We start from the raw sequence: 21,065 nt of genomic DNA, 5'->3' as shown, positions 1-21,065 counted from the left end.
GCAAATAGAAAAAAAAAGGCGTGCTCTGTTCATCTGGAAGGACATGGGTTCGATTCCCCGTCAGGTAGTCGAAAAATTTGAGAAAAAAGATTTCCACTTAAGGAGGTGCACATAGCTCTGAGGTTCACTCAGGCTACACCAAAAAGGAGTACCAAGATAATTCCTGAGGGCAAAGCCGACCGGGCGCAGAGCTAACCACTGTACCCCATCAAGCGCCGAGGTTATGGATAGTGGAAGCCTTTACCTTGTGCCCCTCCAAGGGCCTTCATTACCTCCCAAAGCTTAAATGCAACAAATGTCAAGTTGAGTGGTCTGTAATTATCAGGTGGTGGTGGTGATTATTGTTTTAAGAGGAAGTACAACTAGACAACCATCCTCTATACAGTGGAACATCGATATCTCGAATCACATCGGGCGATAAATTTTATTTCGAATTATCGAAATTTTGAGATATTGAGAATACCGTTTTTGAGCACATAATTGAATCACACAGAGGTATCTACGGGCTTTTACTGAATATATTATATTTAACAGTACTTAAAACACACAAAAACACTCAATTTTACGGCATCACTTTAAATATAACACTTATTATAGTAGCTTTTTAGAAGACAGGAATACAGTGGTGAAACAAGAGACACACCTCCGTTAACACCTTTAGAGAAAAATCCACCAGTCTCTTCTGTTACTGCTAAACTTTGCTCCCTTCACGTTGAAACCTCTCGTCAATACCACGCAGCCGAGATTCGTAAAAGGAGCTTGTGATCCGTGACTTCGGGGGTTGCTTTCGTACGTGACCGGTAATTTATTCACACCCGAGAAACAGCGAGGCTTCGCCGATTTTCCGATCACTAGAAGTTTTCCCGTCATATTAGTTCCCAGCATTATTGTAACCCTTTCTTTACTTGTTAACTGCTCCTCACAAACCACAAATGCCGCATTGCACAGTTAATGTTGCACAAAATTACAGTTACAGAGTATTTTGTGCTTCAAGGGAGGAAATGTTTGCTTCGAGAAATCGAGAAATTCCTGTAACCGAATTCGAGTAATAGAGGTTCGAGATATCGAGGTTCGACTGAATAACATAATCAGAGAGAAAAAATGGAAGGGATCCAACACTTCGAAAAATGAAGGTATCGATCAAAGGAAGACAAGAGACACTAAGGGGGTGAAAATGAAAGACTCCCTAGACGTCGATACCTAATACCGTTGGGGTCAGAAAAGAACAATAGTTGACCAAGGGAGGTTGGATAGGATAGATGAAAGTGAGGAGCTTGACACAAGTAAGTGGAAATGCCAGGACTCAGCTAAGGGCCCCGTGGTTGCCAACCCACGCACCCAAGTTGAGAGCCCCTGGCGCCCCTTTTAGTCGCCTCTTGCGACAGGCAGGGGATACCGTGGGTTTTATTCTACCTCCCCCACCCATAGGGGTTTCTGAAATTATCAACTTTATGTTTATCACCCTTTCCTTTATACACAGGGGCACTGAGCTCGATAGCTGCAGTCGCTTAGTTGCGGCCAGTATCCAATATTCGGGAGATAGTGGGTTTGAACCCCACTGTCGGCAGCTCTGAGGATGGATTTCCGTCGTTTCCCATTTTCACACCAGGAAAATGCTGGGGCTGTACCTTAATTAAGGTCACGGCCACTTCCTTCCCATTCCCAGCCCTTTCCTGTCCCATCGTCGCCATAAGACCTATCTGTGTCGGTGCGACGTTAAAAAGCAACTTGTCTTGTATGTTTCACAGAACTCAATTTCTTAAACCAGAGGGAGTTTGTACAAAAATCTTCAAAATCGTCTCAATAGTACAGGAAAAATATTGCATTTCTTGAAAAGTAGCCTATTTCATTTAATTACAAAGTCGCACCAAGATTTGGATCGACCTTAATGGATAGATTGCCGTTAGGCGACAGCGACTTGCTCTGTATCGTGATAGTCCGGTAGGAAATGCTGTGTATAGGAGGATGGGAACACGCCGCCATGTTTTATGAAGGACCCTGTAGGGTAAACAGATTAAGAAAGAAAGAAAGAAAGAAAGAAAGAAAGAAAGAAAGAAAGAAAGAGTAAGTTGTAAAACATACTGGGAATAAAAGTATTAAATTTTCTAACAGCTCCTGCACGATTTTTTCAGAACCCTTTTCCCACTAAAAATAATTTATTGGAATTTATTCGAAAATGGTCCGCCTCTGCGGTGTAGTGGTTAGTGTGATTAGCTGCCACCCCCGTAGGCCCGGGTTCGATTCCCGGCTATGCCACGAAATTTGAAATGTGGTACGAGGGCTGGAACGGGGTCTACTCAGCCTCGGGAGGTCAACTGAGTAGAGGAGGGGGGGGGGGGTTCGATTCCCACCTCACTTATCCTGGAAGTGGTTTTCCGTGGTCTCCCACTTCTCCCCCAGGCAAATGCCGGGATGGTACCTAACTTAACGCTACGGCCGCTTCCTTCCGTCTTCCTGGTCTATCCCTTCCAATATTCCCATCCCCCGACGAGGCCCCTGTTCAGCATAGCAGGTGAGGCAGGTAGGAGAGGTATTGGTCATCCTCCCCAGTTGTATCCCCAGACCCAGAATCTGAAGCTCCAGGGCACTGCCCTTGAGGTGGTAGAGGTGGGGTTCCTTGCTAAGTCCGAGGGAAAACCGACCCTGGAGGGTAAACATAAAGAAGAAGAAGAAGATTCGAAAATGAACATCACTGAAGACACCTTAATTTGTGAGAGATGTGAAATATTTCAAAAACCGTCCATCGGCGTTATTCGATCCAGCGACCCCACGCGTATGAAGCGAAGCGTTTGCCGCTGCGCTACGAGCTCGTTGTTTTCTTCGCAAACATAGCTTGCACACAAAGCACTGGAATTTTTCATTAATTAATTACTCGGAAACGGCTGAGAATTGCGCCTTACCACTTGCATCTGTTATCCTCCTGGTCATGGCCTCCACGTGTACCAAAGGTGGATCGAATCGGTCACCCATGAGCCAGAGCCTCCCCTTGTTTGCGAGTTTTGACACTGCGGATTGAGGGAAAGAGTTATCTGTGAGTGGGATCGTTGCCTACGCTATATAGAAGGCCTGGACAAGCAGACACATTTCTGGGCGAACGAAATAGTTCAGGCAATGGCCGCTTGGATCGCGTTTATGTTCTGTTGTTCTCATGTTCTCTCTATATCCTTATATTGAAGATTCATACAATAACGCGAAATAATACATTTTTATTATCATTATGCCCGGTGTGAATCAGATATAAATATATAAAACAACTTAGAACACACTACACTTCATTGATTTCTTTCATTTTGCACGTGTTTATCACACAAGAATAAAGAATAGGGTAATAGGCCTAAATAGAAATACTCGCCCGATTTTTCCTTATTTCCATAATTTCAACACTTTTCTGCTCGGAGGCTTGCTCTTGAATTTGTTTAATAAATCACAGTCATTAGTCACTTTCTTTGCAATGTTATCAAGAACAGGCCTGAAAAATGTTGTAAGTATAACGTATGTGATGTGTGCTTGATCACAGTCGCGGCACTGAAACGTCTCTTTAAACTTTGGAGCGGCTAGTAGCTTTACGTTGCACCGACACACATAGGTCTTATGGCGACCATGGGATAGGAAAGGTCTAGGAATTCGAAGGAAGCGGCCGTGGCCTTAATTAAGGTACAGCCCCAGCATTTGCCTGGTGTGAAAATGGAAAACCATGGAAAACCATCTTCAGCGCTGTCGACAGTGGGATTCGAACCCACTATCTCCCGGATGCAAGCTCACAGCCGCGCGCCTCTAACCGCACGGCCAATTCGCCCGGTGAACTTTGGAGCGGTAAGGAATTTCAGCTTTCGGACAAGGTTACATTTTCCGAGATATCCTAACGCCCGCGTTGTAAATATTAATACATTTTTGAGAAGAAGACGAATTTGCGTCGGGACTTTGTCGGGGAGCAGAATTCTTCTCACAGTACTTACACTGTAATCTGATTCGGCAAAGAAAAGAAAAATGAAATGGCGTATGACTTTTAGTGCCGGGAGTGTCCGAGGACAAGTTCGGCTCGCCAGATGCAAGTCTTTCGATCTAACGCCCGTAGGCGACCTGCGCGTCGTGATGAGGATGAAATGATGATGAAGACGACACGTACATCCAGCCCCTGTGCCAGCGAAATTAACCAATTAAGGTTAACATTCTCGACTCTGCCTGGAATCGAACCCGGGACCCCTGTGACCAAAGGCCAGCACGCTAACCATTTAGCCATGGAGCCGGACGTTCGACAAAGTTATCATTAGGAGCCCAAAGAGATACTTTTCTGCTGCCCTGTTGAGAAATAGCAAGCCTCCATTTCTCCCATAAACTCGGATCTTTAGGGAAAAGATTAAAATTTATATTTGTGTATATTTTTTCGCTCAGATGTGCAGTTAGGCACGCAACAATAAACCATCTTAACCTACAGAATGGAAAGAGAAACTTGGAAAGTAATTGGTCCCAAGGACTCTGAACTTTGAAGCGTGGGTTGGCGACTACGGGGCCCTTAGCTGAGTCCTGGCATTTCCTCCACTTACTTGTGCCAGGCTTCTCACTTTCAACTGTCCTATCCGACCTTTCTTGGTCAACTCTATCTCTTTTCCGACCCCGACGCTATTAGGTTTCCGAGGGCGAGGGAGTCTCATTTTCACGCCCTTCGTGGCCCTTGTCTTCCTTTGGCCGATACTTTCATTTTTCGAAGTGTCGGGTCCCTTCCAGCTTTCCTCTCTGATTAGTGTTATACAGAGGGTGGTTGCCTAGTTGTACTTCCTCTTAAATTAATTATCACCACCACCACCTTGACGGCAATGTGGAAGCACATAACTAAACAAATGTTAAATGCATCTCAGCAACCATCCACATATTGCAAATTGTAAGACCAAATAAATTAAAAAAACGACAAAACTCTTCATATTTCATTTTAGACAAGGCCTTACCTTATAAAATGAAGTTTAATATGTTATTTCTTCTCATAAAACATGTTGCAGTAACACACATAATCATAGAATTCGCGCCAAACAACAGAACATAAACGCGAACCTAGCGGTGGAAAAGAGAAAAACTATTGCCCCGCTTTTAATGCAAGAAACTGGCTCTCTGTCCAGGCCTTCTAGTATCTAGTAGGCTTTGGTGGGATGAACTACACCGTGGGCAGTACTGAGAATGTCTTTCACTTCACGCAAATGCCAGGACAGTTCATTTTTAAAGGCCAAGACGACCTCTTCTCATCCTTCACCTTTACCCTCTTAAGGATGGAGGATGCTTGCCTAGTTCTACTTCCTATAAAAACAATAATCACCACCGCCTCTTAAGGCCCGCTTTCAACAGCGTGGTTTAAGCCGTGCTAACACAGTTTTAACTCTGAATCTGACTATTCATTCTGTTTCATCAAGGATGGTTAGTTTTAACTCTAGGTTAAGGTTGGGGTTATGTTTACCGCTCCTCTCACCTGGGTCAGACTGCTAACTCGAGTCTAAAAGCAAAATGGCTGCTATTAATCATGGGTTGGATACAGAGTTTCTTTATTTAGACATGTTAAATGGTGTTTGTAAGAGAAATGGGACTATAAAGAGAAACTATTTTCAAAATCCTTACAAGGAACAATTTCTGAAGAGGCATAGAGTGTCACAAACTGTCCTCAGTAAAGTCGTCGACGAAATTGGCGAGAGGTTGGAATACACGACAGCCAGAAACAAGTCTCTCTCTCTTACACTGCGGATATTGGTCGCATGAAGATATCGCGCCATTTGGTCGTTTCATACAATGGTCAGAGACAACGTTGGGGTATCACAAGCGAGCTGAAAGTCAGACGAGCATATGCCAACTTGCTGAGCTTAGGGCCGATAGAGGGGTCGTTAGATTCGCATATAAATAACAAGCACACATAATAACGCGTAATCAAAGTAAAATAATTTCTCACCTTGTTACAGAAGATGTTGAAAATGCCCTCTACCTGCATCTACACATTTCTGGCTTCATCTAAGGAAATGTTCATTCATACGCATTGGTTCATCTACCGAGATAGCCTCATTTTCTCTCTGATATTTTGTTTGAGTTCCGCTTTTTCTATTACTGCTATCAGGCCTGTTATGAACATAGAACACAAAATCACCATCACTATCAGCCAAACCAATCATTAAATGATGTGGCCTCTTTAAGTCATAGATCCATTATATTTTGTCAATCCAACAGCTGCTATTATAAGATCTAGAGCACAGCAGTGCCTCCAAGTCTGTCTTTCCTGGATCCCAGGACACACCGGTTCTCCTGGAAATTAAAAGGCACACATCCTCGCAAAACCATCCTCCTCATCAAATACAGAAATCGCCTACAACAAATCACCCCTAAGCTATGCAAAAGCCGAAACCAAAACACATCTATTTTTAAGACAGTGGAACAACCTCTTGACATCAAGTACAAACGGGTCTGTCACAAGAGAATTATTTTTTCCCGACATATATAGCCGACTCCAGTGCCCGAATTCATTCTCGCTCAGTTTCTCTTCGACCATCGAAATTTTAAGTGCTACTTTGAACGCTTCAAAATTAACATTGCAGGCGATTACTTGTGCTTTTGTGGATCTTCACAAACGGTGGACCATTTACTGTTCGACTGCGCCATGTTCGGAAGGACAAGATTAGAACTTGAGAGTCACCTAACCAACTGTAATGTGGAATTTTCAAAGCCATTATTCCATCTGTTCAAGAAATCCTGCTGCTACAAACAGTTCCTGAACTTCATTTATCACATCTTCAATAATTTAGTCTCTTAATTTTGTGCCAAGAACCAATAATTAAAAAATCTGATCGAAACTATAATCTTAATACACTCATGCGCAATAGGGTTCAAACTGTCAGGATATTTAATAAATAAGTTATAGATCCAAATAGGCTTGTAACAGTCCTCTCCAAAATATACGGTTTTGTGCGGTTCTCTGCCAGGTGATATCTGCAATCTTCCTGATATATCTCTCTCATCTGTCTGGTGGTCCTCTTCTAGGCCTCCGATGTTCTTTCGGATTCCATTCCAAGGGCCATCTCTCATCGTTATGTCGTGCAACATGGCCATCACTCCGCCATTGCTTTTTCCACGTCTGTCTGAGTTGTCCTAATTTTTCATTTCGTAAACTTGTTTAGTGTCCAAGTCTCACAGCTAAAACAGGAAGAATGCATTGATCAAGAATGAATTTAATCAAATTTACCGGCATTTTTGATCTACAAACTGATGAATTCCTTCTGAAAGCTTGCCATCCAAGCTTGATCCGCCGATACATTCCTGGTTTTATATCTCCCTTCATATTTAAAGTCTGGTCAAGGTAAATATATTTACTGACCTCTTCTAATGTCATGTCCTAAATTTTCACTATTCCAATCGGGACCCATTTATTGGACATGACTTTCGTTTCGGAAAGGTTCATACTTAAGCCAACCCACTGACATTCCAGTATGAGATCTGTAATTAAGGCTTGTAGCTTATCGAAGTCATTTGCCAGTAAAGTAATATGACCCACAAATCTCAAGTTGTTAAGTCTTCTCCCATTAATTCTAATTCCCTTTTCTTCCCAGCACAGGTTTGGCATAGCCAAAATACGAATGAATAATTCAGGCTACACGGAAATGTGGAAGACATTATACCGGGACCGCGCAAAAAAAAAAAAAAAAAAAAAAAAGAATCGCGTAAGAAATGTGTTCATAACCTCTAATTTCAGCGAGGGTTAACACGGTATTAGTTAACTCTCTAACTCTCTACCGAAATAGCTTGGTGAAAGACGTGATTCGCAAGAACGAGTTAAAATATTAACCCGAAGCTAACAAACCCAGGGTTAGAGTGTACTTAACCTTCTTTAATGAAAACAGGCCGGCCTTAACACCCCCCCCCCCCCCCGCCTACCACTTCAGAACGAAAACATTTTTAAAAATCGGCTCTATTCACTGGTGATGCCCATTAAGTCGTAAGAGGACATTTTGGTTACTGCATTTTCTAATTTTGGTTTTTATTGATAAGTTTCAAGAGAGAAACTTCATTCAGGAAAATATATTAATACAGTTTCAGCACAACAGATCTGATATTTGCTTTGAGGATGTTGGCAGAGAAACAATGGGAAAGAGGAAAATACCTAATTATTGTGTTTATGGACCTTGAAAAGGCGTATGATAATGTTCCTAGATCAATTATTTGGAAAAGTCTTAGAAAACTTGGTGCACTAGAGTACCTTATTAGGAAGATCCAAATGCTATATATATACTAATTGCAAAAGCTGTGTCAGTATTGGAGATGGTCACTCTGAATTGTTCAATACAACAAAAGGAGTACAACAGGGAAGTGCCTGATCACCTCTTCTATTCATAGCAGTTATGGATACCATTTTAAAGGATCTAAAAGGAAAAGGTGATACAGATCTTCAGGCTCTGGTGTTTGCAAACGATTTGACAATATGGGATGAAACAGAGGAGGGAGTGCAAAATAATCTGAATGCATGGTGTAAGAAGTTTGATGATTATGGAATGAAATTGAACCCATCAAAAACAGTAACATTGAAAATCAGCAGACATAATACAGAATGCAACATAAAAATACAGGACCACCAAGTTGAAGTAGTACACCAATGTAGATATTTAGGAAGCGTAATGGCTAGTAATAATAGAGCTGAGATAGAAATAACAAACAGAGTAAGCAAAGGCTCTAACTTTTACAGTATCGTCAGACACCTACTATGGGATGAGAAGGTCCCACAAAGAACAAAAATGATCCTGTACAAATCATATTTCATTCCCATCCTTACATATTCTCTGGAAACCTGCACATTAACATCAAAGGATTGTAGTAGGATTCAAGCCTGTGCAATGAAATTTCTTACATCTGCCCTCCAAAAGACACGACTGGATCATGTGAAAAATGACGCGATCCGATCTAACCTAGGTCTAAATGAATCGATGGAGGAAAGACTTAGGTCATCTAGACTTAAATGGTCTCCGCATGTTAAACGAATGAATAGCACAAGGTTACCACGTGCTTATTTGGAAAAGATAATAACAGGTAGAAGACCAGCCGGCCCCGTGGTGTAGGGGTAGCGTGCCTGCCTCTTAACTGGAGGCCCCGGGTTCGATTCCCGACCAGGTCAGGGATTTTTACCTGGACCTGAGGGCTGGTTCGATGTCCACTCAGCCTACGTGATTAGAATTGAGGAGTTATCTGACGGTGAGATAGCGGCCCCAGTCTAGAAAGCCAAGCATAACGGCCGAGAGGATTCGTCGTGCTGACCACACGACACCTCGTAATCTGCAGGCCTTCGGGCTGAGCAGTGGTCGCTTGGTAGGCCAAGGACCTTCAAGAGCTGTGGTGCCATGGGGTTTGGTTTGGTTTTGGTAGAAGACCAGCTGGAAGACCTAGAAGAAGATGGATGGACCAACTGAGGGAAGACGTGGAGAGAAGGGGGATGGAATTGGAAATGTGTCATGGACAACAAAATCTTTTTGAATAGGTAACTTTGGGAGACGCCGCCTCTGTGGTGTAGTGGTTACCGTGATTAGCAGCCACCCCCGGAGGTCCGGGTTCGATTCCCGGCTCTGCCACGAAATTTGAAAAGTGGTACGAGGGCTGGAACGGGGTTCACTCAGCCTCGGGAGGTCAACTGAGTAGAGGTGGGTTCGATTCCATCCTCAGCCATCCTGGAAGTGGTTTTCCGTGGTTTCCCACTTCTCCTTCAGGCAAATGCCGGGATGGTACCTAACTTAAGGCCACGGCCGCTTCCTTCCCTCTTCCTTGCCTGTCCCATCCAATCTTCCCATCCCTGCACAAGGCCCCTGTTCAGCATAGCAGGTGAGGCCGCCTGGGCGAGGTACTGGTCATTCTCCCCAGTTGTATCTCCCGACCCAACGTCTGAAGCTCCAGGACACTGCCCTCGAGGCGGTAGAGGTGGGATCCCTCGCTGAATCCGAGGGAAAAACCGAACCTGGAGGGTAAACAGATTAATAATAATAAGAAGAAGAACTTTGGGAGACACTCGTTTTCAAACACCCTACCCGGCTCACTGGAAGGGCAAACCGATGATGATGATGATGATGATGATGATGATGATGATGAAGACAATTTCAGCTACACAGCGGCATTCTAGATATTCTAATAAACTCGTAGCATAGTTTTAAAGAAAAATCTTTTTATTCAAAGAACAGATATTGGTAATAAAAACTGAAATTTTGAAATCTCCTTTTCCCAGAAGTAAGATGTTTCACGAAATGTGTTTGGCTTGTAAACTCACGAATTATATTTTCATTTTGTTGTCGAGCTCTCACTTGCCAGGGGATACCTCTAAGTCTCGGATTACAGTCAGATATCGTGGTATCTCGACATCTAAATATCCCGTATTTGATCAAAACAGAAAATAATGCAATGGACGTTCATAAAATTATCATGTGTTATGCAGATATATAATTATCTTCTATGCATTACTGTCTATCGACATTTCCTCAGCTAAAAATATTAAAATAATCAAGATTCAACCCCACCAACTCTCCAAGAAATTAGAGAAAGCATTCAATCACTAAAAAATTACAAGGTCTCAGGGGATGATCAAATAACTGCAAAACTTAGGAAAAATGCAGGAGAAAATTCCATAAAAAAACTGCACGAAATTATGGTGGGCATTTTGCAATCTGAAAATATCCCCAAGGATTGGAAACTGGCAACAATACACCCCATAGACAAAAAAGGAAGTAAAACTGATCCAAACAATTATCGAGGTGTCTACAGATCACATATACAATTCTACTATTTCGTGCAGAGCATCAACTGGACCACCAAATCGGTGAGTACCAAGGTGGATTCCGAAAGGGAGGTGATAATGGTGGTGGTGGTGATTATTGTTTTAAGAGGAAGTACAACTAGGCAACTATCTTCTATAAAACACTAATCAGAGAGAAAACATGGAAGGGCTCGGACACTTCGAAAAATGAAAGTATCGGCCAAAGGAGGACAAGGTCTACGAAAGGCGTGAAATGAAAGTCTCCCTAGGCCTCGGAAACCTAATAGCGTTCGGGTCGGAAAAGATCAAGAGCTGACCAAGAGAGGTCGGATAGGATAGATGGAGGTGAGGAGCCTGGCACGAGTAAGTGGAAGCAATGCCAGAACTCAGCTCAGGGCCCCGTGGAAACCAACCTACGCTTCAAAGTACGGAGGCCCTGGGTCCCCTTTTAGTCGCCTCTTACGACAGGCAGGGGATACCGTGGATGTTATTCTAACGCCTCCATCCACAGGGGGATCAGAAAGGGAAGGTGATGTGTACAGCAAATTTTGACTCTAAAAACATTATATACCGAGCTCGATAGCTGCAGTCGCTTAAGTGCGGCCAGTATCCAGTAATCGGGAGATAGTGGGTTCGAGCCCCACTGTCGGCAGCCCTGAAGATGGTTTTCCGTAGTTTCCCATTTTCACACCAGGCTAATGCCGGGACTGTACCTTAATTAAGGCCACGGCCGCTTCGTTCCACTTCCTAGGCCTTTCCTATTCCATCGTCGCCATAAGACATATCTGTGTCGGTGCGACGTAAAGCAAATAGAAAAAAAAACCCATTATAGCATACTTTCGAAACACACATAAGAAAAATTATGTCATCACTAGAGCCCGGAAGTTAGGCATTTATTTTTGGTTAAAATAGGCAGGCAAAAAGGCACTTGAAATCAGTGGCGGTTTCTGGTATAGCGCAATGGAGCAATGAACCTCCAGTTTATATCAAATTGTACTCAACTACGTAATTTTCATAACTCCCTTGTCAATCTCGAAGCTCTTGCTAAGTCCCTCTATCCGTAATAAACTCGTACTGGCTTTCAATTCATGTGAGCTGCGCAAGGTCTGTGGCTGGATACTTGTCTGGAATGAACCCCCTTGCAAAGACGATCTCTCCGTCCGTACATAGGCGAAGGGAGTGGCGAGGTGCGGGGGGACGAAAGCCAGCACTAAGGCAAGACCAGGATATCGCAGGAACGGATCTCTGTTCTTTACGCATGCGCAATAGGCCACTGTCTCAAGACTAGCTAGTCGTGTTGTTGGGGTTGGGGTATGTGCCTGCCATCTGTTGGCCTTACGGGAATTTGACTAGGCAACAGAGAATAGAACACGTAACTAGCGCTAGTGTTGAAAAGCATCGTTACTACCAAAAGTCACATTAAACTGTCAAATTCCAATTAATATCTTGTCCCAAATATATCATTACTTACTAAACACCTATTAATTTGCCTTCTTTGGAATAATTACCTTTTGGAGAGAAACTTAACTCAAAAATCATTGAGGCAAAGAATAGCGGCAAGGTAATACCAATGAAAACTTTTAAATATAGTTGTTACTATTCCCATGACATCGGAAGCAGAAAGGTGTTTCTCTACCCTGAAGAGAATCAAAACTTTCTAGCGCAGCACAATGACCGAGGATAGACTTATTGCTCTTGCTATGTTGTCAATTGAAAGGAACTTTGTTCGAGACTCTGCGGACTTCAATGAAGCAGTTATTTCTTATTTTGCATGTGGTAAAACTCGGCATGTAGGCCTACCGTATTTTCTGCTCCTCTTGTATTTGATCACTTTCTAGAACTTATGTAATCTTAGTTTAGGAGGTTACGGCCCACGATGAAAGAGAAGCTGGCGGAGATGGGAAGAGGAGAGGTTGAGAGGGAGGCAATTTTTTCTTCTTTTGAACCCCCAGTGATGAAAGTCACGCGCCGCCACTGCTTGAAATACTGAAAATAGGCAGCACTGTAATTAAAATAGGCATTTATTAGGAGTGAAAGCAAAGATGAATCTTTCTCATTATTAATGAAAACATGTATTTTAAATACTCATTCATTTCTTTATTATCAATTTATCACATAAATAGCGTACTTACTCTTACTTTCCTTGGTTACAAGCAACAACAAGGTGCTTTTTCAAAGTATCCACTGTGACAGACAGAAGCTTGTAACAAAGAATGTTTTTCATCATGGAAAAGGAACGTTCTACTTCCACTGAAGTGATTGGCGCAAATTTGAAATAAGCTATTTCGGAAGGACACATGCCAGTTAAAACAGAATTTTCACCTTTCAGAACATTACGAATGTTCTTCATTTTTTCAGTGTCCACATTATCACTCAGAACACGTTTACACTTTTCACTAACACTGCTTCCTTTTTCTCCTGTTGCTTGCAGCAGTTGATTTACTGCATCTTCGAAGATCGCCATGGATGATACCAGCGAATCATCTCTTTTCTTCAACTTCAAGATTGCTTCCGGTATCACGCTATAATGTGCTGTTATAAATGCCAGATCATTGCTGAGTTCTTCATGGTCCAACAATTTTTTTACCTCGCGAACTGAAGCAACTTCGTCTACTGATACGGCATGAAGTACCTCACGTATCTTGTCCAAATTGTTGCTGTAATATATGGCTGCTGGTGAGAACTGGCTGTGGAAATAAAGGGAGATATGGTGCCACGTCCTTGAAAACCCGGATTCGGGAGGGTGATTTTAGGAAGATTTTCTTGGTATTCGAAACTAACTTATCCACGTGAGGATACAAACTTCTTATCTCTTCAGCAATTCTGTGCAGTACATGGGCTAGGCATGTGAGGTGGAGCATCTTATGAAAGAGAACTTTCAAGGCTTTTGCTACTTTTTTCATGTAAGGTGCCGCATCTGTGACAAAAAGTAGGACATCATCATGCCGTATTCCATCCGGCCAGAGTAACATTAATAAATTTGTGAACAACTGTGCTACTGTGGAACCATTTGCTCTCTCCATCTCTTCTGTCGTCAAAAGAAATACTGATGATAGGTCAGTTTGCTTTGCTTCCATAGTTCCAGTGATGACGTTGGCCACGTAACGTCCCATTGCATCCGTAGTTTCATCAATGGAGATCCAGATCTTTTCTGCAACTCTGCTTCGAATCCTCTGCAGCGTCTCTTCAAAGGAGATATTCAAATACGTTTTTCTTAATGTGGATTCTGACGGAACTTCTTCTTTAGTGTACTTCTGCAGAAACGTCCTGAGGGATTGATTTTCCAGTTTCCAAAACGGAATTCCGGAGTGCAAGAATGCTTTACTTAGATCCAGGGGAAACTAAGATTGCATGCTGGATGTTGATATTAAATTGATCTTAGGGCCAACAATATTTTACCTAGACTTACGTTTCGTTGTTGCGAAATGTTGAGTTGCAAAGTATCTTTTTTCGTGATTAATAGATTTTTCACAGATTTTGCAAAAGAGTCTCCATCAGTAGAAAGTGTATCCGAACCGAATTCGCGAACATAGCCATGTAATTTAGCACGCAACGATGAAAATTTCGGCATGAGAAATAAGTCAGCGCGAACACCCGAGTTGCCTTTAACAAGTTCAACAGTAGACTAACAGCTTCTTTTATGTTTGACCTGTTAGACAGAAGTGATTTCCTCCCTTCCTCTGCATTATCTTATCATTTCGAAATCGGGATTACCAGGTAATTACGCATTGTCACAGCAAAAGGGGTGTGCGGAAGGAGAAGAGACGTACTTCCCTCGTCCTCTCTCTTTCCTGGTATTCATTATGCTTTTGCATTCCTTTCACTAATGAAGGTTCTGCTATTTACAGAGGTTAAATGAATGGGGGTTCCGCCTCTGTGGTTAGCGTGATTAGCTGCCACCTCCAGAGGCCCGGGTTCGATTCCCGGCTCTGCCACGAAAATTGAAAAGTGGTACGAGGGCTGGAACGGGGTCCACTCAGCCTCGGGAGGTCAACTGAGTAGAGGTGGGTTCGATTCCCACCTCAGCCATCCTGGAAGTGGTTTTCCGAGGTTCCTACTTCTCCTCCAGGCGAATGCCGGGATGGTACCTAACTTAAGGCCACGGCCGCTTCCTTCCCTCCTCCTTGCCTATCCCTTCCAATCTTCCCATCCCTCCACAAGGCCCCTGTTCAGCATAGCAGGTGAGGCCGCCTGGGCGAGGTACTGGTCATACTCCCCAGTTGTATCCCCCGACCAAGAGTCTGAAGCTCCAGGACACTGTCCTTGAGGCGGTAAAGGTGGGATCCCTCGCTAAGTCCGAGGGAAAAACCGAACCTGGAGGGTAAACAGATGATGATGATGATGAAATGAATGGGTTGAGAAAATAAACTTTCGAATGCCTGAAAACAAATAAACGATTTACAGGGAACAATATTCTAAATATATATTTGTGACGGCAATATGTAATTTAATTTGTACAACCTTTTTTTGTCTTCGATGTACTGAAATTCATTATGTCCTTTTTAAAACGTGTAAATCGCAGAAAAAAAATGCATAACGATCAAACAAGACAAAAAAGGCTTTAAATCTTAAAATAGGCAAAAAAGGAAAAATAAAAATTGTCTCTACACTTCCTAAATGCATGAAACATATTTATCTCTATCTGATTCTTCAATATGTCCAGTCAGATAAAAAAGGCATTTTGCCTAACTACCGGGCTCTAGTCATCACACGCCGGGCTGAGTGGCTCAGACGGTTAAGGGGCTGGCCTTCTAACCCCAACTTGGCAGGTTCGATCCTGGCTCAGTCCGGTGGTATTTGAAGGTGCTCAAATACGACAGCCCCGTGTCGGTAGATTTACTGGCACGTAAAAGAACTCCTGCGGGACTAAATTCCGGCACCTCGGCGTCTCCGAAGACCTTAAAAAGTAGTTAGTGGGACGTATAACAAATAACATTATTATTTATTAGATAACTCTGTTACTTCTGGTGTGAGAGAATCAGCCGTCTAGGAAGAGTCCTAGTCCGTTGCCCAGGAGACACCCGGATGTATAACAATATCGCATGCAAATACACCCTACTGGGAGGTTTCTCCTGGACATTCTGAAAAGTGGACAACATGGAAGGCTCTCAATCGATTACGCTCCAGTACCACGAGATGCAAGACCAACCTACAGAAATGGGGCCTTCCTGTGGAGACAGTTTACTGCAAGTGTGGTACTAAGCAGACTAACGAACATCTTCTACTGTGTCCATCTTCTCCAGCCACTTGTACCATTAAAGATCTAATGAGAGCAACTCCAAATGCGCTTGTCGTGGCCAATTTTTGGTCAACCAATGTTTAAAATTTTTTGGTTTAATTTTTGTCTCTCTTCCTTTGTACTTCTGACACGATAAATAAATAAATAAATATTATTATTTATTATCTAGTCATCACATTTGTCGATTCAAAAAAGGCTTAAGGTACTTTAGATCGCGTCTCAGTAATTAATGTTTTAACAAAACAAGAAATACAATGTATTATAAAGAATACACTGACTGAAACGAAAGCTAAAGTAAAGTTCATGGGTGGATGTAGTGATGAGTGAAATAAAGAAAGGTGTAGGCCTACGTCAAGGAGGTGATGGGCTGTTTAACTGTGCTCTTGAAAAAGTCAGAGAGTGGAGAAAAGCAAGTGCAGCATGTCACCGACTAGGACTACGTAGCGCTTGATAATAGCTAAAGACATCTCCGATCTACAAAGAAGAAATGCTGTACTGGAGGATCACCAAATCTGCAGGATAGAAATGCAATCAGGAAAATTATTCACACAAGGGGATTTGAGGAAGACGAGAAGAAATCAACACGACGTACTTGGTCGAAGGAACATAAATTGCAACAGATGATGAAAATGAGGAAAGCTCAACAAATGTTGATTCCGCGTGATTCTGTGACCCATTCGACAGTCGAAGATAAGTACGTAGACCTTTTTAGAGCATCTGATGGGCAGAATATAGTTGAGTCAGCTTTTTAGAGTCTACAGCTGTTGAACTCGCTCTCTATGTCCCTGTGTGGGTTGAGCGTGTGCTTACCGCTCATTAATTCATCTGAGACTGTAACACTTTAAATTCATTTTCCGACCTTATCATGTTACTACAAACATCTAAGGAACTAATAAGACTTGATGAAGTACACAGTGTCCGCCTCTGTGGTGTAGTGGTTCGTATGATTGGCTGCCACCCCCGGAGACCCGGGTTCGATTCCCGACTCTACCTCGAAATTTGAAAAGTGGTTCGAGGACTGGAACGGGGTCTACTCAACCTTGGGAGGTCAACTGAGTACAGGTGGGTTTGATTCCCACCTCAGCTATTCTGGAAGTGGTTTTCCGTGGTTTCCCACTTCTCCTCCAGGCAAATGCCGGGATGGTACCTAACTTAAGGCCATGGTTGCTTCCTTCCCTCTTCCTTGTCAATCCCTTCCAATCTTCCCACCCCTCGCAAGGCCCCTGTTCAGCATAGCAGGTGAGGTCGCCTGGGCAAGGTACTGATCATCCCCCGACTCAGAGTCTGAAGCTCCAGGACACTCCAGGTGTCAGAGGTGGGATCCCTCACTGAGTCCGAGGGAAAAGCCGACAGTGGAGGGTTAACAGAAGAAGAAGAAGAAGAAGAAGAAGAAGAAGAAGAAGAAGAAGAAGAAGAAGAAGAAGAAGAAGGTCACAGTTCCAGCAAGTATGAAATTCCTATAGTAAAAAGGAAAGTCCAAAGAATAGTGCGACCCTTATTCACTTCAGCCAGCAAATTATTATTATTATTATTATTATTATTATTATTATTATTATTATTATTATTATTATTATTATTCTTGCTCACTTCGAACATTGATATAGGAATTAGCAATATGTTTCTGAATACTTTTCCTGGAGCGTGATACTGTATGAAAGTGAACATGGGCAATAACAGGCTCAGGAAGAAAGCTTTTGGAATGTGGTATTACAGAAGAACGTTGAAGTAGATGGATAGATCGAATCGCGAAAGACCAAGACATTCATATGACAGATTTGAGTAGATGTAGAATACAGTACTTACGTAGAAACGAAAAGGTTAGCACAGGATAGGGTGGCATGGTGCGCTGCATCACACCAGTCTATGGACTGATAACCCATAAGCAGACCCTACACGGTCAGTAATACTGATCAGTAATACTGAGTCAATAATACTGACAGTACGCATCAATACTGTAGCGACCTTACACGATCATTATTACTGTCAATATTTTGGTCAGTACCAGTGCACTAGCTTACCATTGCGGCATTCTCACTTTACAAATAAAGTCAATAACCGTCACTACGGAATGAGATTTATAACATGCAATTGCGGTATTCTATCAAAATGGATCGTAAAAGACGGGCATTTTGTAGCTATCATATTAGTACTGCACGAAACGCAGTTTTAAACGTAAACGATAGGTTAAAGATTGGCTTAGGAAAAGAGAAGAGTATTCTCATATGAAATGTTGAGGGAAACACAATATACCGAAGCAGAAGATTATCAGAACTACGGTATCTCCGAATGCGTGAGGGTACTTTTGCGAAATTACTACGAATGGTAGAGCCTTTTGTAATAAGGCAAAGTACAAACATGCAGTGCTGTTTATCGGTGGCAGAGAGATTAACGGTGACAGTGAGGTATCTTGCAACTGGTATACATTTTTAAGATTGGTAGAGCCTTTTGTAATAAGGCAAAATACGAACACGCGGTGCTGTTTATCGGTGGCAGAGAGATTAGCGGTGACAGTGAGGTATCTTACAACTGGTATAAATTTTGAAGATTTAAAGTTTTCCGCTATAATGTCACCAGTTTCCATCAGTACAGCAGTTGTGGAAACATGTAAAGTATTGTGTTGAGTACGTTTATTCTGGCAGCGTTTCATATAGCTCGATAAACTTTTGCAAAAGGCCTACTTGACGGTTCCACAAGCACCTCTACTTGGCCTTGGTGAGAAACTCATTTGTCGTCCACCGCTGCTCCGTTGATACTGACAGAAATAATGACAAGCGCGCTCACACGGTCAGTATAACTGTCAGTATCCCCACCACTCTACAGTACTGACGCTCGCAGATCAGGAAATCCGGATCTGCTTCAGTACTAGCCTTCATTCCATCATTCCAGTCCACACGCGATCAGTATTACTGTCAATATTTTTCGGTACTGACAGTTTTATTGATCGTGTAGGGTCTGCTATAGAATAACATTACGTTTCCCTACGGCAGTTAGTAACAAACATGGACATGTATCTAAAGAAACACCTGTCTTATGGCATTATCCCTCACTATAAATTAAGAACGGCGTGGTAGGCACGTGCTAAAGAGAAGACAGATCTGGTACTCACTTGATAGGAAGAAGTAGGAGCAGTTCAGAGAGACTAACATACGGAAATCTTTCACACGCTTATCAAGGCACACAACTAATTACTGACAAGAGCGGATGGTAACGCGATTGGTACGGCTCTAACCGCAAGTACAGTCATCTGCTGTCACACGCTCACTGCACTGACGCGGGGAAGGTCAGGTTTGTATGCGAGGTCTGCGTGTGCTGACGTTATTTCCCCCACTTCTAGTCCTTCCCAGCACGCGGTCCGCACCCCCACTACTCTCCTCTCACTCTCCTCCTTTGGCTAGCTTCTGTTCCACCGAGTCTCCATACAACTGTAATTACCCTAATTCCCTTCTCTGTATAAATAACAGTTTTATCTCTACTTTGGTCATAATTTTTAAAAACTGGCATTTGTCTGTCGGTCCACTAATATTGCTTTTCCTTTTAGCTATTCGGTAAAAAAATTGGGAACGAGCAGAATACGTAAAAACGACTCTTAATAAAGCAGTTTCTATTGTTCAGCTTTCAAGGTGGGGGCGGGGGTGGTGGTAGTAAACCAACAGCAACAACAACTCAAACTAGACTTATAGGATTATATAGAGCCTATAAGGAGAAGAAGCATGGGGAGAAATCCGTGAGAGGCTTCAGTTGGAAAATAATTATATTGGCAGAACTGACCACAAGTATAAAATTAGAAGGAATTTTAGCAGAAGCGACTGGGGTAAATTTTCATTCATCGGGAAGGGCGTGAAGGAGTGGAACAGTTTACCAGCGGTAGTGTTTGATCCTTTTCCAAAATCTGTACAGGTATTCAAGAAGAGAAAAGGGAAAATAAATGAAATGTTAGAGGGCATTCGACCAGTGCAGGCTATTGTAAATAAAAAATGTGTGTTAAAAAAAAATTAATTCCATCCCCTGGTCCATGGAGTTTGGACAGCCAAAGTAGGGGTGAAGTACAGTGGGGACTTCGAGGGCCCTGGGACCGCTACGGTAGCTGTGAAGGCCCTTCAGGAACTCTGAAAAGTGGTGGCAAAAGGGGGCTCTGGTTAAGACGCAGCAGGTCGTTATGCTACTTAGGTTCCAAAATGGGTAAAAGAAAAAATAAAGTAAATAAATGCAATGTAAATTTTAATCTTATACCAGTTGCATAGTATTATTTGAAGTAATTTCACATACTGTATATGAGTTGACTATGTTTGTAAGTAAGTTATAGGAGATATTATAAGTAGAATTTTGTAAACAATATAAATTTATTAAGGATGATCTGTTTGTTTAATAGAAACAAATTGTTAGCATAAATTGCAGTGGCGGCTCGTGAAAAAATCGTCCTACGTGCTACAAAAAACAAGCTAAATACGCTGTTTTAAATCTGCATATTGCCATGATGAACAACGCATACTTCAAACTTGGTAATAATAATAATAATAATAATAATAATAATAATAATAATACAACTTTTCTCACAATTTATAACTCAGAACAAACAAAAACAACATTAATTTGGAAGCAGATGAATTCTTCGACAACTGTCTACGAGATAAATAATTCATTCGAGAAATATTGTTTTTACTAACCTAATGGCGCAACTTACATCAGTGCAAATAGAATCGTGGGAATATAGATCTCCAATAAGAACACTAATTTAATTTCACTTTATATACACTGCAGTGGATAAATAATTTGATAAATCTTCGTATAAACTTTAGCACTAACACAATGACAGAAAAAACACGCACCAGTAATATAACTGGAGATTAAAAACCGCACAAAGCAACTGAAAGAGCTGCCAACTGATTCATTGAGACCTCCCCTATTACCAGAGTAAATGTCCGGCTCCATGGCTAAATGGTTAGCGCGCTGGCCTTTGGTCACAGGGATCCCGGGTTCGATTACCGGCAGGGTCTGGAATTTTAACCATCATTGGGTGTATGTGTTGTCTTCATCATCATTTCATCCTCATCACGACTCACAGGTCGCCTACGGGCGTCA

General features: G+C 42.3%; 1 protein-coding gene across 1 annotated transcript in view; it reads right to left on the bottom strand.

Annotated features, from left to right (window-relative positions):
- The window catches only part of LOC137502143 (uncharacterized), a 143,169-nt gene extending 123,927 nt beyond the window's left edge, over positions 1-19,242 (bottom strand). The window contains exon 1 of the mRNA XM_068229119.1: positions 19,093-19,242. The gene's annotated coding sequence lies outside the window, so the exon portion shown is untranslated. The remainder of the gene's footprint in view (positions 1-19,092) is intronic.
- Positions 19,243-21,065: the final 1,823 nt, after the last annotated feature.

Source organism: Anabrus simplex, chromosome 9 (assembly GCF_040414725.1).
Source record: "Anabrus simplex isolate iqAnaSimp1 chromosome 9, ASM4041472v1, whole genome shotgun sequence".
Taxonomy (NCBI): Eukaryota; Metazoa; Arthropoda; class Insecta; order Orthoptera; family Tettigoniidae; genus Anabrus; species Anabrus simplex.
This window is presented reverse-complemented; position numbering and strand designations above follow the sequence as displayed.